We start from the raw sequence: 23,349 nt of genomic DNA on the forward strand, positions 1-23,349 counted from the left end.
GTGGTGCTGACATGGGGAGGGAGTGTCGTGCCAGCCCCCTGTGCGGGGGCACTGAAATCCCTCTCTAGCCCATTGTGCCCAGGGGACAGCGGATCCTGGTCTCCCCATAACCCCTGAGTGTGAAGGCGCCACTACCACCCAGACCACGGGGCTAGCCAGTGATGCCACTTTCTCCCTGGGATTTTCTGCTGGAAAATCAGCCCTGAGGAAAAGAACAAGGACCCACCAGGGAAACTCCACACTTCCCTTTGGGTCCAGAGAAACCTTCTGTCCGGATCCAGAGTGATGGGAAAGCTCCCCAAAGTCTGTTCCCAGCTGAACTTGGTGGATCTTCCCCCATATCCTGTTGCAGCTGAATCTCCCTGACTCCTCACCCAGGGGCTTTTCTTCAGCAAAACTCCAGTGTCCAGTCTCCCCCCTGTCTTCTCTTCTCCAGCTAATGCCCCCCACCCCCAGCCCTAATCTTCCTTCCTCTCCTGGGGCACTGTGCTCCTAGCCATGCCATCGCACTGCTGGGCTCTGCCCAGGTTCCTCTTGTTGCCCTGTGCCCAGTGCTGGAGCCTGGGTGCTGGAGGCCTGCTAACCGGGACACCAGTTTACACCAGTTTGCACCCCTTTTGGGGCTGGTGTGCAACCGACTGGGGTAGATCCTGAGCTGGGGCAGATCTGCAGAGCTCCACTGAAGTTGGAGGAGCTGCTTCTGCCAGCTGAGACCTTGGCCTGGGTTCAGCATCTCTCTATGTCCTTACGGAGATGCCTCTGTGGGGAATCCTCCACTTGCTCTGCCCTGGGGGTTGGGAGAGGACAGTGCCGCCTAGCGGGTATCAGATTTACCCCCTCCAGAGCCTGATCCATGGGAATAAAGGCTCTACTGTTGCTGCCAGCTGCTGGAAGCCGCTCCTGCAGCACCAGGCTTCGGACTGTCCTCCTAGCTGAAGCCCCTGGGGTTGGTCCCAGAACCAGAGCAGAGAATGGGGGGGCATATGTAAATGATATGCAGATACATCCCTTGCACACCTGCCGTGGGATTTGCCAGCTCTTTGCCCCCTGTACAGCCCTTCTCACCAGTGCAATCTGCAGGCAGCTGCTTTCATCAATGCAAGGACTATGCAAAGTGCTGCCCCTGTCTTGATCTGCTCATGTTTCATGCCCATTGTTACACACATGCAAATGCCTTTGCCAGGTCACAGCCCTGGAAGGGACGTGTCATCATGCTGCGGGAAACTCCACTGCCCGTTGGGTCAGGGTCACTTCCTGTGTCTCCCAGACCTGCGGTCAGGATGGGTTTCATCTCAGCCCTGTCCCTGCAAAGCAGCTCCTAGTGGAGTTGGGGCGGGAATTTCGGCTGAGAAATGGCCTCAGGAGTACAGCCGGATGAGGAAGTTTTTTGGATGAGTGGTAAATACACCCCGGCTCAGACACATCAGACTCACTGGTGAGCTCAGACCTAGATCATTGAATCCTAGAGCAGTGGGGCTGGAAGGGAGCTCCGGAGGTCACACCTAATCAACCCCTGCCTGAGGCAGGATCAGCCCTGCCCAAACCATCCCAATCAAATGCATCATCTTAACTCTTAGCAAAACCACCCTCAGTCCTGACACCACACAGCACAACACACCCGACCCTGCCCCAGGAAAAATAGGGGGACTGCAGCAGCCAACCTCTTCCTGCTGCAAAGTGTTAATATACACTCAAGAGATCCCAGGCAGAGGCTGTGTCCCTGTTACAGAGGAAGGTGAAACCCCGCAGTCCATACCAGTCTGAGCACGAGGGAAGTCCCTTTCTGCCCCAGTGTAGCATCTGTGTGACCCTGAGCAAAGAGGCAAGACCCTCTAGCCAGGACCCTCCGACTTTGGTCCCTGCAGGAGCACTGGCACAGCCCAGTCCCCATCCCCAGCCTGGGCTGCAGCCAATACCCAGTGCCAAAACCCCCTGACACCAGTAGCAGAAATGGAGGGGAGGGTTTTCTCTCCCAGCCCCAAGCAAGAACCAGCAAAGCCAAGGATTTCAGCTCCAAAAGAGAGGGAAGGAGCATTGAGAAGGCACTGGCACCTCCAGCCTCCCGGCTTGGAAGGACATGGCAGTGTTTGGGGAACTGCCTGATGTTTTTTTCCAGTGCGCAGGCATGTTAAGGATGGAGCCAGCCAGGCACACACAGTGGACACTGCTTGGGGGGCTGGAATGGAGCTGGGGGGGTCTCGCTCTCCCATCCCACATCTGCTCCTCTCCCCTGCCCCTTGCCCCTTCCCTGTAACAGTTCCAGTTGGAGGTTCACTGCTTCTGGGTGAGACGTCACCTCCTTTTCCCACCAAAAATCAGGGCACAGGGCTGGCCAGCTCTGGAAATATTCCCTGTAAGGAAAAAAAACGTGGTGAAACCTGCTGGGAGGTGGAATGACCCATGAAGGAAATTCCGCACTTCCCTGCGGGTCCAGAGAAAACTTCTGCTTGATCCAGAGCTCCAGGAGAGCTCCCTGATTCCTGGTCCGGCTGGAGCTGAAACAGATGATCCTTTCCCCCTTTCCTGTTTCAGCTGAATCTCCCCAACTCCCTCAGGCTCGTTCTCCAGGGGGCTTTTCTCTAGCAAAACTCTGCCAGGCGGTTACCCTGCTTTCCACGTTCGAAGTGCTGTACAAACAGTGGCTAATTAATCCTCGCGGTCCCCCTGGGATGCAGGTAAGAGCATCTTTTTATCTTCAAAGCACTTTCTGGGCCTCGGCTAATCCCCGAGCACTTCTGCGAGGCAGAGAAGCGGTGGAAGTGTTATTGTTGTTGTTGCCCTGCTCTCATCCGTGGGGGAAACTGAGGAAGAGGGGTGCCCTGGGAGGGCAGAACCCAGGAGTCCGGCCAGCAACACCTAGCGATGGGAGATTCAGCCACGTTTAGGGCTTGGCAGGGAGACGGAAATGAGACACGGCTGCTAAGGAGGTTGTTACCCGGGACTCCTGGGTTCTACTTTCAGTGCTGCCACAGGCCAAGTCGCTGCCCCATTCTGTGCCTCAGTTTCCCTGTCTCAAAGCAGCGTCTGTCTTTAGCTCTTAAATCTGGGACAGCTTGGGCTGTGCACGGGGTCAAGAGTCTCTTGTGAGACTCTTTGGAGTTGAGGGCGTTTGAAGTTACACAGTATGAGCCGGTTTCTATGCTGGGTTTGGTGGGTGGTATGACGGACTGCTGCTCTGATGCTTAAGGGTATGAATAAATTGGACCAGTTTGTACCCTCCTGTTATACTGATGTATGGCTGGGGAAACTGAGTCACCACTGTGAGACAGAATCCAGCAGGATCTGGAGTGAGGCCACTTGCACCGATGTAGCTGTGATCACGTGCGATTGTATGTGATCGGACCAGGAGCATGGTTTATAATCCAGGGGGCTGGGGGTGACATATGACTGGTGCCTGGTGTGCCAGGGATACACCCCAAGTATTATATTGATGGGCACAGGTTGGTGTCGGTGGGAGGGGGAAGGCAAGGCACTGAAGACCTCATTACAGTCACGCACGATACAGGCTCCCAAGGACGCAGGTTGTCTCAATGAGAAGCCCTGCTTGTTAGTGGTCTGTTACATGCAGGAAGTCCTGCCCCAATACTGGCAATGATGGGTTAACCTGATGGAGGTGCCTGTGATGCCAATTTAGTTGCCCCTGTTCTGGAATGAAGCAGGGATGTTATATGTGGGACCTCTACAAGGGCCAAATTTCCAAAGCAGAAAGCAAGCACTGGCAGGGACCCAGAGTGGTCCAGGGACATCCCACAGACCCTGCCCCACAAGGCCACGGATGCAAAATCAAGGCACAGGGTCAGGCTAGTCAAGTGGAGCCGTGGAGGCAGGAATCAGATATGGAAATGAATATACAAAGGATAGGGAAGGAAGTGGCTATGTGTGGAAGTCTGGGTTACAGAATGCAGGGTGCTGATAAGGAATCAGGACTTGTGGTAGAGGTGATACCTTTTATTAGACCAACTAGATTTTTGGAAAAAAAAAATCTTTAATTGCAAGCTTTCAGGCACAAACACCTCAGCTCCAATTTTCAACAGCTAAATTTTTGGGAAAAGGTGCATGTTTTATGCAAGACAATAAGGCATGCTCAAAGCAACAACCCCCCTTCCTAAACTTGCCATCAGGGTAAAGCAAGCTGGCAGGTGCAGCTGGAGGGGGGTAAGCAGTGACGTGGAAAAGAGAGAAACGTTCACTGGATGTTTCTGGTCTGTGCTTGGAGCAAAGCCGGAGGAGGTCGCTGTCTTGTACCCTGTCATCCTCAGCATACATCCGGGTCACAAGAAGGCTAGAATACGCTGACATCTAATACAGTAATTACTTGTAAGCCACACAACCCTCTTTCCCCCAAAATGTAGCCAGGAAGCTGATACAAACTGTTCTTCCTTCTCACAGACAAGGCACAGGATTCATTTCAGGGCATGGGGTATGGGAGGAAACACAGTGGTCTTTTTTTCCCCACATTGACAAACCTGGGTAACTTACAGCCAAGAGTTTTAAGGGAACTGGCTGAGGAGACCAATAAAACACACTGAAGTTTTAATAAATCTGTGGGGGGGAAACAGGGAAATCCCAGAGGCTTGGAGGAAGGGAAATATTTTGCTGACATTTAAACTGGGTGAGAGAGAACGCCAGCGTCTCTACTCGAAAACACATGGAGTTCTCTATGCAAAGAATCAGGGGCTATGAATAGGATGAAGACCAGTTACGTGGTTTACTGGGAGGTAAACCACGGCAAACTGACCTGCCTTGGCAGCTGTGGCTAACGCTCATATAATGCCCTGGTTTCTCCAAGGTGTGTGACTTAGACCCGCTGGATGCTTTAATTAATATGTGTCTGATGTGGAAGGGCTGATGGCTTCAGTACTGGCTCCCCAACACCGCAGGGTTAATACTGAGGGGGAGTGGAAGCAGCAGGGCCAGGGAGCCCACTGGGGTCAGAGCCCTGCAGGGGGGTGGGATACAGCCAGACCCTGCTTGGTGTGTGTGTGTGGGGGGGATTTCTCACTCTCCTCCAGCCCCGGGGGCCCTGCTAGCCCCATTCTCCGTTGGTGTAGATAGGGGCCACTCCCAGCCCCTGCCCCCCATTGCAGCAGGCGTGAATCAGCGCTGCTGCACTCACAGCCCCTGAGCACAGAGCTGCGGGTCTGGGGCAATCGGGCGCCTCGAATCTACCGGGGAAAAATGAGCCCCAAAGCCAAAAGCCTGCCAGTGCGTTAAAGTGAGTGGAGGCTTAATCGGCTTAAGGGGATTTAATTAGCAGTGGGCGCGCTGCCTGGAGCAGGCTGCTCAGGTGGGGAGAGACAGAGACAAGGAGCCCTTGGTCCCCCTCTCCCCTGCTGCGGGCTGGCTCAGCACTGGTACCAGGTCCTTAAGGACCCGGCTGTGGTGTGGCCACATACCTTGCCTCAGTTTCCCCCACTAAGAAGCAGGCTGCAAGCACCAGCTGCAGGGCAAGCCTCCTGCCCGGGCTGTTGGACAGAGACCCTTGTAGGGCAGGGTGGTGCAGGGTCACCCCCCACCCCCAAGCTCCCTGGCCTGCTGGGCTGTGGCAAGCCCAGGCCTGGCAGCGTTGCTCAATGTGCTGATACTGGTTTGTCAGGATCCAGAGGGGCGAGGCACAAGGACGAGCATGTCCTCCTCAGGCTCTGGGCTTCTCAGCAGGTCCCTCCAGCCCTGGTGGGGACGAGCTGGGGTGAATCCAGTCCCTGAGGGTGTGAGATGGGGGCAGACAGGCATTCCCTATACCCCAGGACTGGGTGCTCCTCTTGCCATGGTTTCTGGGCAGTACCCGGTGCCTGCAGGGCTGGGCCATGACCATCGGCCACTGCGCTGGCACCAGACCTGCATCTGCGAGGCCTGAGTGCTGGGGCTTGGGGGGACATTTGATCCTGAATATTTTGGGGAGACTCAAGCAAACTCAGCAAGGAAACAGCCCCTGCTCCCCTGCTCCCCACTCCCCATAGCTTGTTAGCACTGGCTGGTGCCTGCATTAGGGCAGCCATCCAGGACAGGGGGCATTCACGTGGGAACCCCCTGCCTTCTCCCCCCCAACGTGGAAATGGGACGGTGAACCCTCCAAGGACTCGATTTGCAGTCAGTGATAGATCCAGTAGGACAGGCTGAGGCAGGAAAGGCCGATGGGGGCTGCTGGAGGGGTGTGTGTTGGGGGGAAACCACTGAGATGGGGGGCAGGTCAGTTCCTGATCCTGAAACGGGGGTTGGGTATGACCTGGGGGCAGCTTGGGGTCAGGACTTCTAGGTTCCTTCTTTGTACGACTCCCAGTGCAGTTGCCCCCCTTTCCCATCTTCTGTGCCTCAGTTTCCCCATTGAGGAAGGGAGTGCGATCAACTGGGCCAGGCACTTGTCACAGCAAAGAAGCCAGGATTGGGGCCTGGCAGTGCCCCCTGCCAGCGCAGCTGCCTTGATCTGTGTGCTGGGCCCCAGGAGCAGAGGGGGCTGGGAGGTGAGAGCATTGCCCTGCTCACAGACCCCTCTAATTTGTGTCCTAATGAGCAGATACTAATTGCTGCATTGGAGGTGGCCTCTGCTGTTGCTTTTTCCCCACAGCGGGAAATTCCAAGTACTGGACCCTGACCTGTGTGTCCAGAGTCCGCCTCCCTGGGGGGAAACCGAGGAATGAGGAGGTGGTCCCGACAGAGGTCTGGGGTCTGATCTCCTAGGACCCAAAGAAGCCCAGAGGGACTGGACCAGGCCCGGGGAAGCAGAGCCAGCTGTAACCCTGGGATTGGCGTGGGAATTGGAGCTGTGGGCTTACAAGCAGGGGCTGGAAGGGAGCACGCGGCGAGCGCCATGGTGGGGCGGGAGTACCTGCCTGTTCCCATTCCTAAGCACCTACCTTGAATTATCTATCTATCTATCTATCTATCTATCTATCTATCTATCTATCTATCTATCTATCCCCATAGACATCCTTGGATCTTTCCAGGCCAGACACACCCTTGTGTGCATGCATATATCTACCTAATATACCTACCCTTACCAGACCTTGACATATATCTCCCCCACTCCCCCCCCCCAGCCACGCCAGACCTCCAGATCTCACCAGCACAACCAGGGGACCAGAAAATGTGTCTGATCTGGTCCCACTGCTGATCTGGTCCCACCGGTCACCTTGACCCCAGGCAGTTATATTGCCCCTCCTCCACGGTTGCGCCGGCCTGGTCACTGGGCAGCGACCTCTCCATGAGTCCCCCTGCTCTTTTGAAGGTGGGGGCAGGGGTCACGTTTGCATGTAGTTACCTCCACCCCCCCTTCTGATGCTGCATTGAGAAAAAAAAAAGAGAGAGAAAACAGGGAGAAGGAGATGGCTAATTAGCGCAGAGCGAGTGACAGATGTTTCCCGCAGCCCGAGGTTTGTCGGGGCCTTTATTTGCCTCTTTCTGAGAGAGTCTCCCGGCACCAGGGCTAGAGTCAGACTATCCAGGACTGGGCCCAGCTCCGGCTGCGTGTGCCCTAGGGCCCGCTCCGGGAAGGTGAGGTCTCAGTGACCCACCCGCAGCCGTCTTGGAGCCAGGAGCCAGGCAGGGCTGGGCTTCCTTCCCCTACTTCCCCACGCAGAGATAACAGCTCCTGCTGCCTGGAGGCCTCCCTTGGCAGGGGGGCGAAGGAGGAGAGGTACATCCTCACTCCAGCCTCAGCAGAGAGGTGACTGTCCCGTGCCAACCACTCCCATGTGTCTAAATGGGCCACACGGGTTCAGAAGTCTCACACGTGTTTGTGGGTCTCACATTTGTTTGTAGGTGCCATGCAGGTTCATAGGGGTCACCCATGTTCATGGGTGCCGCACATGTTCATGGGTGTCAGATGGGTTCATGGGTGTCACGTGTTTATCGGTGTCACACGTGTTCATGGGTGTCATCTGGGTTCATAGGTATCCCTTGTGTTCATAGGTGACACATGTATGAATAGGTGTAGACATGTTCATAGTGTCACCCGCATTCATAGGTATCACACGTGTTCATAGGTGTCACTTGTGTTCATGGGTGTCGCACAAGTTCATAGACGTAACATGTTCATAGAGGTCACACACGCTCATAGGTGTCACACGTGTTCATAGGGGTCCCGTGTTTATGGGTGCCCCACATGTTCACGGGGGTCACTTGCGTTCATAGGGGGCACACGCATGTATAGGTGTAACACGTGGGTATGGGTGTCACATGGGTTCCCGGGTGTCACCCCCGTTCAGAGGGGACACCCGTGTGCCGAGGTGCCCGGGGGGCCGGGGCCGCCCGGGCAGAGGAGCGGCGCGGCCGGGGGAGGCGCTGCCGGAGCGGGCTCACCCGGGGCGGCCGGAGCGGGGCGGGGCGGAGCCCGCCGCGTCCACACGGGGGAGCCCGGCCGGGCCGGCCCGGGAGCCCGGCGGGAGCGGAGCAGAGCGGAGCGGAGCGGAGGGGGCGGCGGCTCGGGCTTGGAGCCCCGCGCTCGGCTTTGTTGTGCCTCCGCCCCGGGCCGGGCCGGGCCGGGCGGCGCCGCGGACACGGGTGAGGCGCGGGCGCGGGCGCGGGGGGGCCGGGATCAGGATCGGGGCCGGGGGGTGAAACTTGCCCCGGGGGCGAGCACCGCCCGGGGCCGCGGCCGCGGAGTCTTGCCCGGAGCCCGGGGCAGGGGCGCTGCGAGCCGAGCCCGGCGCCGGGGGCAGCGAGCCCGGCCCCAGCTCTGCAGCGGCCGCGGGGGGACGGGGCGGCGGGCTCCGGGGCAGCACCCTGGGGTGCAGCAGCTCGGGGGTGCAGCGGGGCCCCGCGGACGGAGCCGGGCAGGGGCTTTGCTTTCCTTGCGCAGCACGAGGGGTCCCCGTGGGGGGCAGGGGGTGGCCAGCGGGTGGGGAAGGCTGCCTGCCTGCCTGGCACTGGCACTGGCTGCGGCCAAACCCCTCCAGGCTTGTGCCAGGGGAACTTTCCCACCTTGCCCTGGCTCGGCCAGAGGTGGTCACCCCCGGGCTGGGCACCCAGGGCAGGGAGGGCAGTGCCACGGGATGCACCCGGTGCCAGGGCCCCATCCACCACGGCCAGACCCCCGATGCCAGCAGCAGCCTGTGCCCCTTGCCCTGGCGGGGTGGGGGCCGAAGGCACCAGCCCCCCCTGAAGTCCCGGCCCCCACTGGCCCTGCCAAGCCCCTCCTGCCCTGGGAGGAAGAGGTCCAGCAGCTCCCAGTTGATTCCAGGTCAGCTGATCCCAGCTTGGAAACATCCTGGAAAACAGGGGGGTTGTTAACCCTCGCCAGCCCAGGCCCACCCTCCCCCAGCTGCAGGAACGGGCCACGGCAGGGTGTGGGAAGGCGCAGGGCCTGCTTGGCGTCGCAGCTTGAGGAGGGCCTGAGGAGGGTGGGATGCAGGGGGTCAGTGTGACGCCCCAGGGGGAGCTGGGGGTCCGGGTGCTAGTGGGGTGCAGCTGCCGCTTGGGGTCTGTGGGTGAGCGTACAGTGCCGTGCGCTGCGGGGCTGGCAGGGCCCAACCTGGCTTCTAGCTCCTGCTTCCCCAGTCCTTGGCTCCAGATCAGGCTTGAATTTGGCCCCTGAGGCTTGCCGGGCTCTGAGGATCCAGAGGCTGCAGTGGGATTGGATCCCATTGGAGCCAGCGCGCCTGGTGCTGTAGGAACTGTGGCTGCAGGGGAGGTGTGAACCTGTCCAGGGCCAGGTTCCCATTCTCTGCTGGGGGAGGTTTGGGTCCTTCAACTGGGGAGGTGCGTGGCTATGAGGTAGCCAATCCCCTGCTGGCTGCGTGGGAGGAGCCTCTTGAAAACGAGGCTGAGGCGCTGGTGCTGTGGGTGAGCACACGAAGGCCAGATGCCTGTAGGGGACGGGAGCCCCAGTGCCGTGGGGCTGGGCAGGCAGAGGGAGCCCCCTGCGCCTGGATCTCTTGCTGTGACCAGGTAAGCTGCTTCTCTGCTCCATGCCTCAGTTTCCCCTCTCTGGTGCAGGCACTGCCCTCTGCTGGGTGGGTGCATCAGGCTCAGCTGTGTGTCACGAGCCCCGTACTGTGCTCAGCTGAGCCTGTGAGCTCAGGGCTTTGGGATCCAGAAAGGTGCAGGGCTTGAAGCTGTAATGCCTAGGGTCTGCGCCTGGCCCCGCCCTGCCCTGTGGTGTGGGCTGGAGCATGCCATGTCCCCGTTCTGTGCCTCAGTTTCCCCACCTGTGGTACTGAGCGCAGAGTCCTGACGCAGCCTGGGACTGAACTAGCTGGGGCTGTTCCTACGTGGGGTGTGAAGAGCAGCTGTGTTCCACCCCAGAACCAGCCGCATCTCAGCTGGTGAGGAAGTGGCTGTGGTGCGTCGGAGATGGATCTTGTACTCCCTTTTGCAGGGGGATGGACATGCTGCCTTGTTGTTGTAGGTCCTACGTAAAGATAGGGGTTGCCTGCTGGGCTGGTGTTGCTGGCTTTGCCCTGAGGTCTGGATGGGGTTTCATGTCCCAGCAGAGGGTGCAGCCTTTTCCCCCCTTCCCTGATGTGGCTGTGTCTGGGTGGGGTCGGGGTTACTGGGCTTCCTGGGGGCAGGGGGTTGCCCTTGGGGGCCATGGGCCCAGCATCATGTGGGCACTAGGCAAGGGCACAAATTAACACCGGCTCCTCGTTCTCATGCCTGCCATTCTAGGCCCCGTGTGGCACACGGGTGCCCTGGTGCCCCCTTGCTGCCCCGCTCCATAGCCAGGTCTGTCCTGGGCCTCACCTGCATGCAGGCTACAGTTGTCCCTGGGGCCAGGTGTGGGGGAGAACAAGGCACTGGTGTCAGGAGCACAGGATCCCAACACGTTGGGGGCATCTGCTCTGCTTGGGTGCAAGCTCCGCCCTATTTTTCTGGCTTTCAAGAGAAGAAAACAGCCTTTTTTTTTCTGCCTCACGGTTGATTGTCGCCTGGGAGCTGACAGCGGGCAGGATCATGTGGCTTGGGGCCTAGGTGTGGCTGGCGCACGGTGCCCAGGCAGCCCATCCTGGGAGCACCCTGGCCAGACCCACCGTGGGCTGGGGTCACGGGGCTATGGACATGGGGCTTGCATGCTAAATCCCACAGACCCTCGAGCAGACAGACCTGCTGCTGTCCTGGGGGGGCTGTTGGGCTCTCACATTTGGCACCCTGCGAGGGGCTATCCTGGGATAAGGATACAGGACACTTATACTGGTATCACTTCCCCATGAGTTTTGCCCTGATCCTTTCAGGGGGGGTCTAGGCAGGAGGGGGTGATGCTACCCCAGGAGGAGGGGTTACACTGGTGTAAAGGGGTAGTTTGTCTGGGCCCCTCGTTACTGCTGGGTAGCGATGGGCAGTGGAGCAGGATCATTGGAGGTCAGGCCCCGGTTCCCCCCTGCACCTTGTGCACCCTGTCATGCAAAGCGTGTACATGTAGATGGGCACAACTGTGCCTGGGGACACCTGGCTCCCATACAAGGTGCTGGGGGTGCAGAGGCCATTGTGCGAGGGGCCATACACAGTGTTTTCTACAGGCATCGCACGACGGCCAATGCGTGAGTGCCGGGCGCGTGGAGGGGAGCCAAGAGGCTTCGTGGCCGGCTGCCTCCAGCTGCTGCTTCCAGGCTGGGCTCCTGCAGAGGGAGGAGAGTGGGTGCTTTGCACGGTGAAGGGGTGTGAAGTCACCCCCCACCCCTTCCCTGCATGCCTGCTGCCGCCTCAGCCCTGCCCCGGCCCCGCTTGCTGCCCGCCAGCCCAGCCAGCGCCGCCGCGGCCCCTTCTCTGAGTTATTGTGTTTACGAGCCTTTAACAATGGAATAAATAAGGGGATCGATCACGCCAGGCATGCAGACAGGCGCATGCACGCACACAGACACATGCAGAGACAGGCATGTGCTGGCACGCACAGATGCACGGACACAGTGACAGGCAAACACAGACAGAAACACACATATAAGCACGTACAGACACACACACATGCACACTGAGACAGACATACATGCATGCCCACATATGCTCACACACATGCACACAGAGGCGGGAACATAGGCACACACAGACAGACACATGCACACACTGAGACAGGCGCATGCGTGCGTGCGCGCACACACACACACACACACACACACACACACTGAGATGGGCATGCACACACACATGAACATACCGATTGGAACATAGATATGCACACAGACACATGCAGAGATGGGGAAGCAGGACGGGGAATGGTGATGGCTGGGACCTGGGCCAGGTGCCCAGTGATCCCAGCCCTGGGGCCCCTGCGTGGGTACGGACCTCGCTGCTGGCCCGGACTCCTGGGTTCTCTTCCCAGCTGTGGGAAGCAGGGGCTGGGGTGAGTGTGCTGGGGCAGGGATCGGGACCCTGGGTCCTCTGGCTGGAGGCCAGGGCAGGCCCTGGGCAGTGGGTGCATTCCCTGCTGGTGCCTCTCCCCACTATGTACCCGGCCTGCGTGGCCTCGATCCTAGGCTGGGCTCTAGGCGCCAGTGCCGGGATCCCCGCGCTGCAGTGATGCTAACGGCTCTCTTGGATCCTAGATGGAGAGGAGCCGCCAGGACCTCCCAGCACCGCACCAAGGTGGCAGCAGCTGGGGAACAAAGTCCCTGTGCCTGGGCCACGCGTCTCCCCGCGCTCAGGGCTCCATGTTGGGCCATGGGCCAGACTGACCTGCGGGCAGCGACAGCAGCAACAGCTCCAGCTCCAGCCGGATGTCCCGGCTGTGAGGCTGCTTCCTGCCATTGTCCCAGACCCGGCCAGGGCCGAGGCCCCCCCTTCGCCTCCCCTCTGGCACAGATCGCAGCCCACATCTGCTAGGGGTTGCGAGCCAGGCCCGCACAGAAGCCAGGCCTGTCTGGGGCGAGGGGAACCCAGGAGTCTGGGTGCCCTGCACCCCCTCTGCTCTGGACCCCAGCTCCCACCCCTCCTCCATAGCTGGGGAAGAACCCAGGAGTCTGGGCGCCCAACCCCCTGCCCCCACCAGCTCTGACTCCTAAATCTCTCCCCTCCCAGAGCCGGGGAGAGAACCCAGGAGTCCTGGAACCCAGCCTACCCACTAGCCCTGGCTCTCTCCCAGAGCCAGGATACACAAACCCAGGAGTCCTGGCTCAGGGCCCCCTGTCCTTGGTGTAACCCGGCAGAGCCCCCACGCTCCTGTCTTGGAGCTGGGAAGGGAACCCGCATGTCCTGGTGCCCTCAGCTCTAGTTCCCGTGCAGGATGGATCAGGACGCTGGTGCTGCCTGGAGGTGGTGGTGGTGGTGGGGCATAGATGGACTGGGGCTAATTAACACACTCAAGTGTTATCCCATTACCCCTTTGCAGGGCAGCTGGGAAAGGCTGGCATGGCAGAGATGGGCACCAGTAGGGCCAAGCACAGCACAGACCTGGACAAAGCCTCTCCCAGCACTCTCCTGGTCTGACCAGATGCGAGACAGGAAGGGAAATCGAGGCCCAGAACCCCCCCCCAAGGGATTTAGGAGCCCAGCCTCAATGGGAGTTAGATACTCGGGTGCCTTCAAGGGCCTGGAGGCATGAGGCACGTCTGGTCACAGGACCCAGATTCCAGGGCTCTTGGCTGCTGGATTGTGTGGATCCTGGGGGCACCGGGCTGGTATGGACCTGATCTTGGCTGGGCTGCGGGCAGGGATGGGTGGCAAACAACGAACAGAGCAGGCCTGGTTGCTGGGACCCAGGTGTCCTGGTTGCATGACTGCAGGCAGGTTGTGAGAGCCAGGTCAGGGCGGGCTGTGTGTGCAAGCATGTGGAGGCATGTACATGCGTGTGGAGGTGTGTGCAACCCCATCCTGTTCCCAGAGCAGCTTGGCACCGGTTTCACTGGTCCCCATGGCCCCTGGTAGCCCTGCCAGCCGTTGCCCCATGCTGGCAGGAGAGGAGGGGCTGAGTCAGGCCTGTGTTGCATGGGGGGTTTGCATGTTGGTGTGTGCACACTCAGCCCTTGGGGATGCACCAGGGCCTGGGAGCTGCAGCCAGGGCCCCTGTGCACTCTCCCCCTGCCGGTGCTGCTCCCTGCCCCTGGGTCTGTCTGGTCCGGGGCTGTGAGATCAGTGGTCGGTGGCTCCAGACTCAGGGTCAGCCCCAATGTCAGGCACTGACTGGAGACCAGGGCAAAGGCGGCTGCAGCCGGTGTTGGGGGAAGGGTGATCTGTACAAGGCAGAGTGATGGGGGTGGGGGTTTGCACGGGGATCACGTGTGTGTATGGCCACATACGTGTGCACATGCGCCCCCTGTGTATGACTTGGATCATGGCTTCTCACACTGGGGTGCAGTGTGCATGCATGTGAATGCACAAGTGCACACTGGTGCTGGCACACGAGGCTTCCGTGCCCCCCCACAGGAAGGCCAACCCATGCCTGCGGCACCTGCCCTTTCCTCAGTTTTCCCACATTGTCCTGACCTACTGTGGGGGGGCTTCCACGGGCACTGTGCTGGATGCCTCCCTCATCTCTAAATGCCTCATCTCCCTTGGCCACATACCCTCTGGGGACCCAGGTGTCCAGACTCCCCGCTCCCCCGAGTTGGGGTACAACCCAGGAGTCCTGCCTCAGTCCTCGGTGCCCTGCTGGGGCTGGGCTTGGGGCTGTATCGGAGAGAGGAGACATGGGCAGCTCCCCCTGTCCTATGCTGGGCCTCAAAGGGGTGGGGGGGCTGGGTACCACAGAGATCCCATTTGGTGCTTGTGCTGGGAGGGGGGGCTGTGGGTCAGGAGTGAGGGGCACTGGCAGGGCTGGGCACAGTCTCTGCCATGCTCAGGGTATCTGGTGCAGGGTGCAATGGCTGATGGGGGGAGACCCCCACACCCGGACACCTGGGTCCCATGGCGGGGGGGTCTCATGTCTCCACATGTGGCCAGCTCTGGATCTCACCTCTCTTTTCCCCTTGCAGCCCTGCTGGACCCCCTGGACGTCACCCGAGCCCCCCTGGCTTCCCTCAGGTGCTGTCAAGCTGCCGTGGACCCGCGAGCCCCAGGTAGGGCCCAGCTGTGGGCTGGTGGGTGAATCCTAGGTATGGGGTGTTTCAGACTGAGCTGTAGGTGCCAGGGAGGAGCGGTGGGACCCAGGTGTCTGGGCGTGTGGTAGCTGCTAGGCCTGGCGGACAGGTTCAAGTTCAGGGACTTGGGCTTGGCACTGGGGCTGCTCCAGCCTGGCAGGGTCCCTGTGCTGAGGCTGGCTCAGGTCTAGCTTTACTCTGTGTCTGCAGCCTTGCACTGGGTGCATCCCACCAGGCTGCAGGGCTCCAGTAGCTGTTGGACCCCCCTGGCACTGCCCAGCCCACAGAGGGGCTGGCACTGCTGGGCACAGGCGCTGGCACTGGGCAAGGGCTGGCATGCAGCCGGCAGGCCTCCTGGCACTGACTGGCACCACACTCTGCAAAGCTAAGCAGAGTCTGGCTCATTCATCATTTGGATGGGAGACCAGGGTGGAGGGTGCGGGAGTGCCTGGCTCCCTGAGACATCCCCCCAGCCCTGCATCCGGGTCTCTGACCTACCCGAAGCACTGGCTGTGCCGCGCCCCAACGCTGGCTGCATTGGGGCATGTCCCCGGTGCTCCCCCGGCCACCGTCCCCATCACGTCTCCAGGCTGGCTCCAACTGGCCGCTGAAGCTGAATTATTCATATTTTAATTTCTGACGCAGCCAGACGTGGGGTGGGGGGGGCTGGGCGCGGACGTGCGGGGCTCAGGGGGGCGGGCTGGCAGCCCCCTGCTCGTTAGGGCTCGTGTGTGTCATAGCTCCCGTGTGGCTGGTGGTGGGGGTGAGTCTCCAGCAGAGCGCAGCATGGGGGTGTGGATCAGGTGAGGAGTGGGGGGCAGGCTCTGAGGGCCTGAGTGAGGGTCCAGTCCTGGCTGATCAGAGCGCTGGGCTGTTGGACCCAGGTGTCCAGTCTCCCCCACAGCACCGAGCCAACACCCCTGTCCCCACCCTGGCAGCCTCTGGAGCAGTGACTAGAGACTCTTGGGTCCTGTGCCCAGCTCGCGGGGAGGGTAGCGGTAGGGGTTAGGTCAGTAGTGTCTGTGCCAGGGCTCCTGGGTTCTCATCCAGGAGGCAGGTCACTGAGCTGGGGGAGGTGGTGGGGGGGCAGGCTGGGCTCCCAGGGCATCATGGGAGCAGGGAGAGAGGGACCAGGCTGTGAGTTGTGGGGGGCAGGGGGCAGGACACTAGGGTTCAGCTCCCAGCTTTGCCACGGCACTCCTGCCTGGCCTTGGCCATGTCACCTCACCCCCACCCACCTCCCCCGTGGCGTGGGAGACTGGCTTTTGAGTGTGGACAGGAAGTGGCAGGCATTTGAGACAGAAAGTGGGGTGGCACTGCAAACGGGAACTAGGGGGCATTTGAGACAAAGTGGGGGACACTGCAGGCCAGGACTTTAGGTATAGGGGTTCAAATCCCCAGACAGCATCATTGCAGACAACTCGCCACTCGCTCTGTGCCTCAGTTTCCCCAACTGTTGCTGGGCTCCACACGTCAGCCATGGCTGCCTGGCCAGTGCCCAGCAGTGAGAACCCACAGGGTTAACCCCCAGTCTCTGCCCTGGGGCACGGGGTATGTGCAGTGCTAGCTCCCAGGGCTTCAGGGAAAGCATACATTAGGGCAGCCCCAGGGTGACTGTAACTGACTGGCACCGGCACCCGGCTGGCCCTGGTCCTTTCCTGGGCTTGCATAAGTATAGGCCTACGAGCACACGCTTGCATGCACAGACCTGCTGATATGAGTACATGCCCAAGTGGGGGTGCCCCCACCTCTGCACCTGCAGGCCCAGGCACCTCTGGATGAGCACACAGCTGTGTGAATACACGCTCACACATACCCATGTGAGCACGCACATGCCACCTATTACATGCATACCTGCCTGAACAGATGTGAGTACATGCTCATACATGTGTGACCCAAGCAGGCACATACTCATGTGAACACACTCCTCCAGGACCACTACTTAGACATGCATACCCACATGAGTGTGCCGGCCCGTGAACTCTGCATACATGTGTACCCCCACGTGAGTACATACCCATGTGAACACATATCCACGCATGCTCATGTGAAAACACACCCCATGTGAACACACCTCCGGCATGAAGACCTCATGCATGTGAATACCTCTGTGAGTACACACCCATGTGAACACATGCCCACGTGAAACCACATTCCTATAGGCACACCCCCACCTGAACACAACTCTTAGATGAACACTGCATTCATATGCATACCCATGTGAGCACACACTCGTGAACATGCTTGCCCATGTGAAAACGTGTGTAGGCACACACCCATGTAAACACACCCTTTACCTGAGCACTGAATACACATGCACACCCATGTAAGTATACACCCAGTTGAACCAACTCACACCCATGCATGTTCACATGAAAACACACTCATTGCAGGCACACTTCTGTGAACACCTCCTCCCTCCCATGTAAGCACACACCCACGCAGGCAGCGTCCATGCACACACCCACCTGCTTGAGTAGAGGCCCATGTAAAAACACACTTGTGTAGACACCTGGGTGCACACTCATGTGAGCACATGCCCCATGTGAACATGCACCGATGCTGGCACATACCGCACATGAACACACAAGCATATACGCCTAGGCACGTACAGCCTGTACACGCCCCCACGTGGGCACATGCGTGCACACCCACTGTGTGCAGTCCGTCCCTCTCTGGGGCACTGCATGCCCCCGCTCTGCTCTCGGTGGGGCTCTGCCCAGCCCCTGCCACGCAGCGCCTTCTCCCCTCCCCCCGTGTGGCTCTGGTGCTCCCCTGGGAGCCAGCTTTGCAGCAGTGTAATTAACGGCGCTAATGACGCGTGCGGCGGCTCCGGCAGCCGGGGCCTTCATTAAAAATAATGGAGCAGAGAGGAGTGATGGATTTCGGCCGGGGGGAGAGACGACTGGGAGCCAGGACGCCTGGGTTGCTTCTCCAATGCCAGGAGAGGAAGGGAGGTCCATTGATCAGAGCTCGTGCACGTGTACATATGCATACATGTGCATATATACACACAGGCAGGCACATGTGTACATATGAACAAGCACACACAGGAGCACATGTACATGAACCATACACACACCTGTACACAAGTGTACATACAGACATGTACATGCACTTGCATACCTACGTGTGCATACAGGCATGCACATGCATGTATACACAAATGCATATGATTGTGCATACAGACATGGATATGCACACACATCCACACATGCTTGCACACACGTACACCCCCATACGCACACCTGTATACAAGTGTACATACAGACATGTATGTGTAGACACAAGCACACATGGGTGCACATACACGGGGCCCATGCACAGTTGTGCACACAATGACATCCTGGGTTTAGCTTCCTGTTAACCAGGTCTGCGGGGCCTCCAGTCCCACGGGGTTGCCGCACATCCCTCCGCCTGCTGTGGGCTGGGCTGCCCCCACCCTGGCCCCAGCTGGGGGTGAGTCTGAGAGCCTCTGTGTCACCATCGTGCTTGTCTTGGCCCCTTGTGCCCGATGTTGCACGTGCATGAGACAGCCCTGCCCGCTGGGGTGTGCACCGGGGACAGACAGGGGCTGAGCCCCAGCTGTGCCCAGGCTGGACTGAGTCTGAAAGGCACTGAATCAGGCCCAGGCTTCCCCCTGCCTGACCCCCATCCTGCCCCAAGCAGTGGTGTGGCTCTGTCCTGGGGGTCCTGCCCCCTTCTACACCAGGAGACACATGCACGGCTGGTGCTAGGAGCCAGGACTCCTGGATTTTCTCCCCTGTGCTGGAGCCAGGATTTCTGGGCTCCATTCCCAGCGCCAGAAGGCCTGTCTGCCAGGTGCAGATGAGAGATAGGACTCCTGGGTTCCCTGCTTAGCTTGGGGTTGCTAGCCCGGCTCCTGGGGTCCATGCCTGGCTGGGCCCCGCTAATGGGTGCCCCTCGCGATGTGCATGGTGCTGCATATACCCATGCCTGCCTGTATAATTCCCACTATTTAAAAAGGCCCCTTCCCCTTCTAATGATCTCAGGCAGGCTTAACAGGCACATGCCCACCTGCAACCTACACCTGGCCACTGTAATAGCCCGGCGCCTGCCGGGTTTTGGGGGCAGGGGTGGGGGGCTGGGTACCACAGAGATCCCATTTGGTGCTCGGGCCTCTTGGTGCTGTGCTAGCCAGGAGGGGCCTCTCTAGGGAGCTGCAGGGCAGTAGCGTGCCCCTAGGGTCCATTGTGCGAGGCGAGAGACCCGTTGTGCGAGGCAGGGTGAGCTCGGCTGCATGGGGGCTGCCGTTCCTAGGCCTGATCGCTGCTGTGGCAGTGATCGTGTTAATGATGGGATGATGATTGACAGTGCCTGGAGCCTGGCTGGGGGCGCTCGAGGTGAGCCACCCACTATGTGCCACATCAGTAGCCACGGCCCTGGGGTTCAAGGCTCTGTACATCCTGGCGTTATGAGACAAGCCCAGGCAGGAGGAGAAACTAAGGCACGGGTGGGGGCAGGACTCCACAAGGCCCCGTGGCAGAGCTGGGAGTAGCCTCTGGGCCCCAGATTCCATCCCTCCGGTGTGGCCCCACTGCCTCCTGCTGGCCATAGGGGTACCCTGTGCAGAGCTGTCCCTAGGGGCGTGCGGGGCGGTTTCCCTGATTCACTCCCCACCCGGGACGACCCTGACCCTGTGCCCATGCCCACAGCTAATGGGGTTTTCCCCAGGCTGCATTAGTGGCAAAGGCTTTTGGGCCCCAGGTCTGGCTGGGGGTCACCACCTGGGTGCTGCCAGTCCCCAGGGCTCCTCAGGATGCTGCCAGATGTGCCTGCCCCCATGGCATCTGCACTGGGGCAGATGGGCAGCAGGCACTGCCCCCAACACAGAGCCTGAGGTGCCCTGCTAGGGTTGGGCGGGGACAGAGAACTACTCCTCCAGTCCCTGCCAGGGCAGACCCTCTCCTGCCAGCCAGTGCTTCATCACCCGCAAATTACAGCTCCAGCTAATCATTCCCAGCTTCCAATTAGCCCTGATTGGGCTGGTGCAGCTCTGGGTAATTAGCAATCCAGCCAGGAGCTGGAGGGCGGGGGCTGGGCTGCAAAACAGCTCACAGCTTCCCAGCCTCAGACTACCGCACGCGTGTGTACACACACACACACACACACACACACCCCGGCATCCAGGGGACACACACATCCCACACTTCAGGCATCCAAGGGGTGTATACACACAGCCACCGCCCCCCAGGCATCCAGGACACCCCCCACTCCGGCCATCTGAGATGCACACACATACCGAAACCATGTTTCTGACACGCACAGAAACCATGAGTGTCTCTCTCTCGCGTGTGCATACACACAAAAGAGCCAGCAACAGAGCCGTTGATACCCAAGTATCTGATACCCAAGTATCTGATACACATCCGCACGCACACATGTGCACACACCCAGTTCCCAGCACAAGCCAGAAGCAACTGAGTAAGGACGGGGAGGGAGGGGCTGATAGCTGCACCCCTGGAGGGCAAGGGGCAGGGGGGGCACTTGGGCACAGTACCCCTGCTGGCCAGCACTGGAAGTGCCCCAGGGCGGTGGGGGCAGGGGGCACTGGAGCGCACTCTGCCCTTCCCGCAGCTTCATAGGGCTTGCAGGCCCTGTCCAGCTGTGTGACGGATCACCACGCCCCGGTGTCTAGTGCTGCTGGGGCACTGTGGTATGGGGCTGGGGCCTTGGGATAGCATGCCAGGCCCTGCCCACTACTTGTGTGTGCAAGCCCACACGGACACATGTGCACAGATAAAGACACATGCACAGAGCAGGCTTTGCCACTGTCCGGCTGAATGCGCACGCACAGGCACTAAGTATTACCCCAGTGACATGCACACATGTGGCTCTTCCTCTGTCCTGCTGCTTGCACACACATGTTGATACCAGGCATGGCCAGTGCCTGGCTAAACACATGGACACTCTCGCACGTGCACACACAGCACTTCTCCTGTCCTGCTACATGCATGCACATGCATGTTTGTTCCAGGCCTTGCCACTGCCCAGCTAAACACACATATACACATACACACTGCACTTTTGCTGTCCTGCTACACACACACACATCCCTGAGCATCACTCTCCTCCTGCCTCCCCCCTCTGTCTCGTTTCCTTCCTCCTTCCCTTGCTTCCCCCCCTCCAGGCCCGAGATGGGCCTCCCTGGCCCCACCTCATACCCGTGCCCCTGGCCGACCCCTCTGCACACATGCGGCGGCATTACCATCCATGGCTAATCGCGGCCACTCCAGCCTGATTGCACCCAGCTATTTATACCTCCTGGCACTGGCTCTGGGCTGCAACCGCAGCCCTGGTTGGAAAATCATGCCCCCCCCCCCCCCCCCATGTCCCCTCTCTGTTCTGGGCTGTAACCCCTGCTATGCAGCGGGGAGGGCAGGGGACTGGCTGCCGGGACTCCTGGGCTCCTAACGGCCCGTTCCTGGGTTCCCATCATGGCTCCGGGATAGTATTGTTTGCTAGTCTTTGGAGCAGGGTGCAGGCTGCCAGGACTCCTGGGTTCTCCTCTCAGTTCTGGGCTGGGTAGGGGGGAACGGGGCTCTCTTCTTTGGGAGCCAGACAGCACTGTGCCTTGCTCTGCCCATATGCCCTCACTGACCCAGACTGATTGTCCCTAGATCCGGGTCTGAGCGAGTCTGGGTGCCCCCGGGAGCACTCCTGCATTGTGCCAGAGGCAGCACTGCCCATGGCAGGGCAGGGAGGTGCCCGGGGAGGCTGAGCGACGTCAAGTCCCGACCAGGGGGAGCTTCGAAGCTCTCGTGGGAGGCGAACCCACGTCAGCCCCTGCCAGTGCCGCCCCATGCTGACGCCAGTGCTTGCCACGGCCCTGGGGACCCAGCTGCCCACAGTGCCCTGTGAGCTGGTGGTTAGGAGCTGTCTCTCCTGGCACCCTCCAGGATGCCCATCCATGTGGGTGTGTATGCACAGATGTGTGCATACACACTCATCTCCACACAGACATGCCCCAGCAGTAGGCACGGGTGCCCACGCCCTCCCAGTGGCTACACACAAGCATGCACACACCTTACACAGATGTGTGCACAGAGCACGAATACTGTATACCCAGATGCATGCCCTCTCCACCTTCTACATGCCCCCTGTGTCCAGAGAGACCGCCACTTCTGGGACACCCCTTTCTGTGTATACAGACACCATACCCTTTGTGCGTACACACATACACACACAGTATACCCCCATGTGCATCTACACACACCTCTTCCACAGTATACAGCAACATGTGTCTAGTCCACAAACACCTCTTCCACTCTCAGTTTACACTGGTGTGTGTCACACACACACCTCTTGCCCAGGTATGAATAGATACCAGCACATCTTGTATATATTGTACACACACACACGTATGTGTACAGAGGTGCACGTGCAACCTGATACACACCCCTGCCTGCTCCGGCTCTGGGGTCTAATGGGTTAGTATGGAGTGGGGCTGGGCACTGGGACGCCTGGGTTCCCTGCCCATTTCTGGGGGGCATGGACTCTGGCGGTGAGACTAGGGTGATGGGTGTCAGGACACCTGGGTTCTCTTCCCAGCTTGGGGAGGAGAAGGGGGCTTGGTGGTGAGAACTGGGCTGGGCTTGGGGACACTGGGTCTGTCTCACCAGCAGCAAACTGAGAAAGAACAAGTCAAGTCACCTCTTCCACTCTCCCTTCCCGGCTTCCCCAACCAGCTCTGGTGGTAACTCTATCCCTGCGCCAGCTGCTGCGCCCGCGTGCTCCCCAGCCCTGTGCCAGGACGGGGGGGCTGGGGGTACACGCCCTGTTTGCTATGAGTGGGGGGGGCAGCTCTGTGTCATGGGGGGATAGGGCTGGAGCCGGGGGGGGGGGCCATGGGACTGGGAGTTTCCCCTTCAGACCAGACAGCGCCGGTTCACCCCCTGCAGTGTCACAGCCCTGGGAGTGGGGCAGAAAGGGGTGTAAATCTGGAGCAGGCTTCTCGGGGCTGGAGCCCAGACTTCTGGGTTCCTGTCTGGGATGGGAGTAGGTGGGAGCAAAGTGGGGCTCTGTTGCCGGCTCTGGAGAGGTCTCGTGGGCTCAAGCACGAGACTCCTGGGTTCGTTCTTCATTGCTGGAAGGAGCATGGGGTCCAGAGCGCCTAAGTCTCCCACACCTGCCTCTGCCTTGGGCCAGCCCCGGTGCCTGGTCCTGCTGCGTCCCTGCCACAAGGCCCCCCCACATTAGCAAATGAGCCCCCAATGCCCGGTGCAGGGGAGAGTGTCTCCTGGTGGTTAGGGCATGGGGGGCTGGGAGTCAGGACTCCTGGGTTCCCTTCAAGCTGTGGTGGGGGGTGCGCGGAGGGGCCTGGAGTCCGGACCCCTGGGTTCTGCTCTGGGTTTGTGGGGCATGTGGGGATCCACGGCCGGGGGCT

General features: G+C 59.9%; 1 protein-coding gene across 3 annotated transcripts in view; it reads left to right on the top strand.

Annotated features, from left to right (window-relative positions):
- Positions 1-8,329: 8,329 nt before the first annotated feature.
- Positions 8,330-23,349, top strand: part of SEMA6C (semaphorin 6C) — a 34,532-nt gene continuing 19,512 nt past the window's right edge. For 2 of the 3 annotated variants that reach the window (XM_059718270.1, XM_059718271.1), the window contains exons 1-2: positions 8,330-8,499; positions 14,838-14,921. The gene's annotated coding sequence lies outside the window, so the exon portion shown is untranslated. Of the gene's footprint in view, positions 8,500-9,432; positions 9,886-14,837; positions 14,922-23,349 lie in introns of those variants that run through there. The other variant, XM_019478992.2, reaches the window with a different exon arrangement.

Source organism: Alligator mississippiensis, chromosome 15 (genome assembly GCF_030867095.1).
Source record: "Alligator mississippiensis isolate rAllMis1 chromosome 15, rAllMis1, whole genome shotgun sequence".
NCBI classification, from domain to species: domain Eukaryota; kingdom Metazoa; phylum Chordata; order Crocodylia; family Alligatoridae; genus Alligator; species Alligator mississippiensis.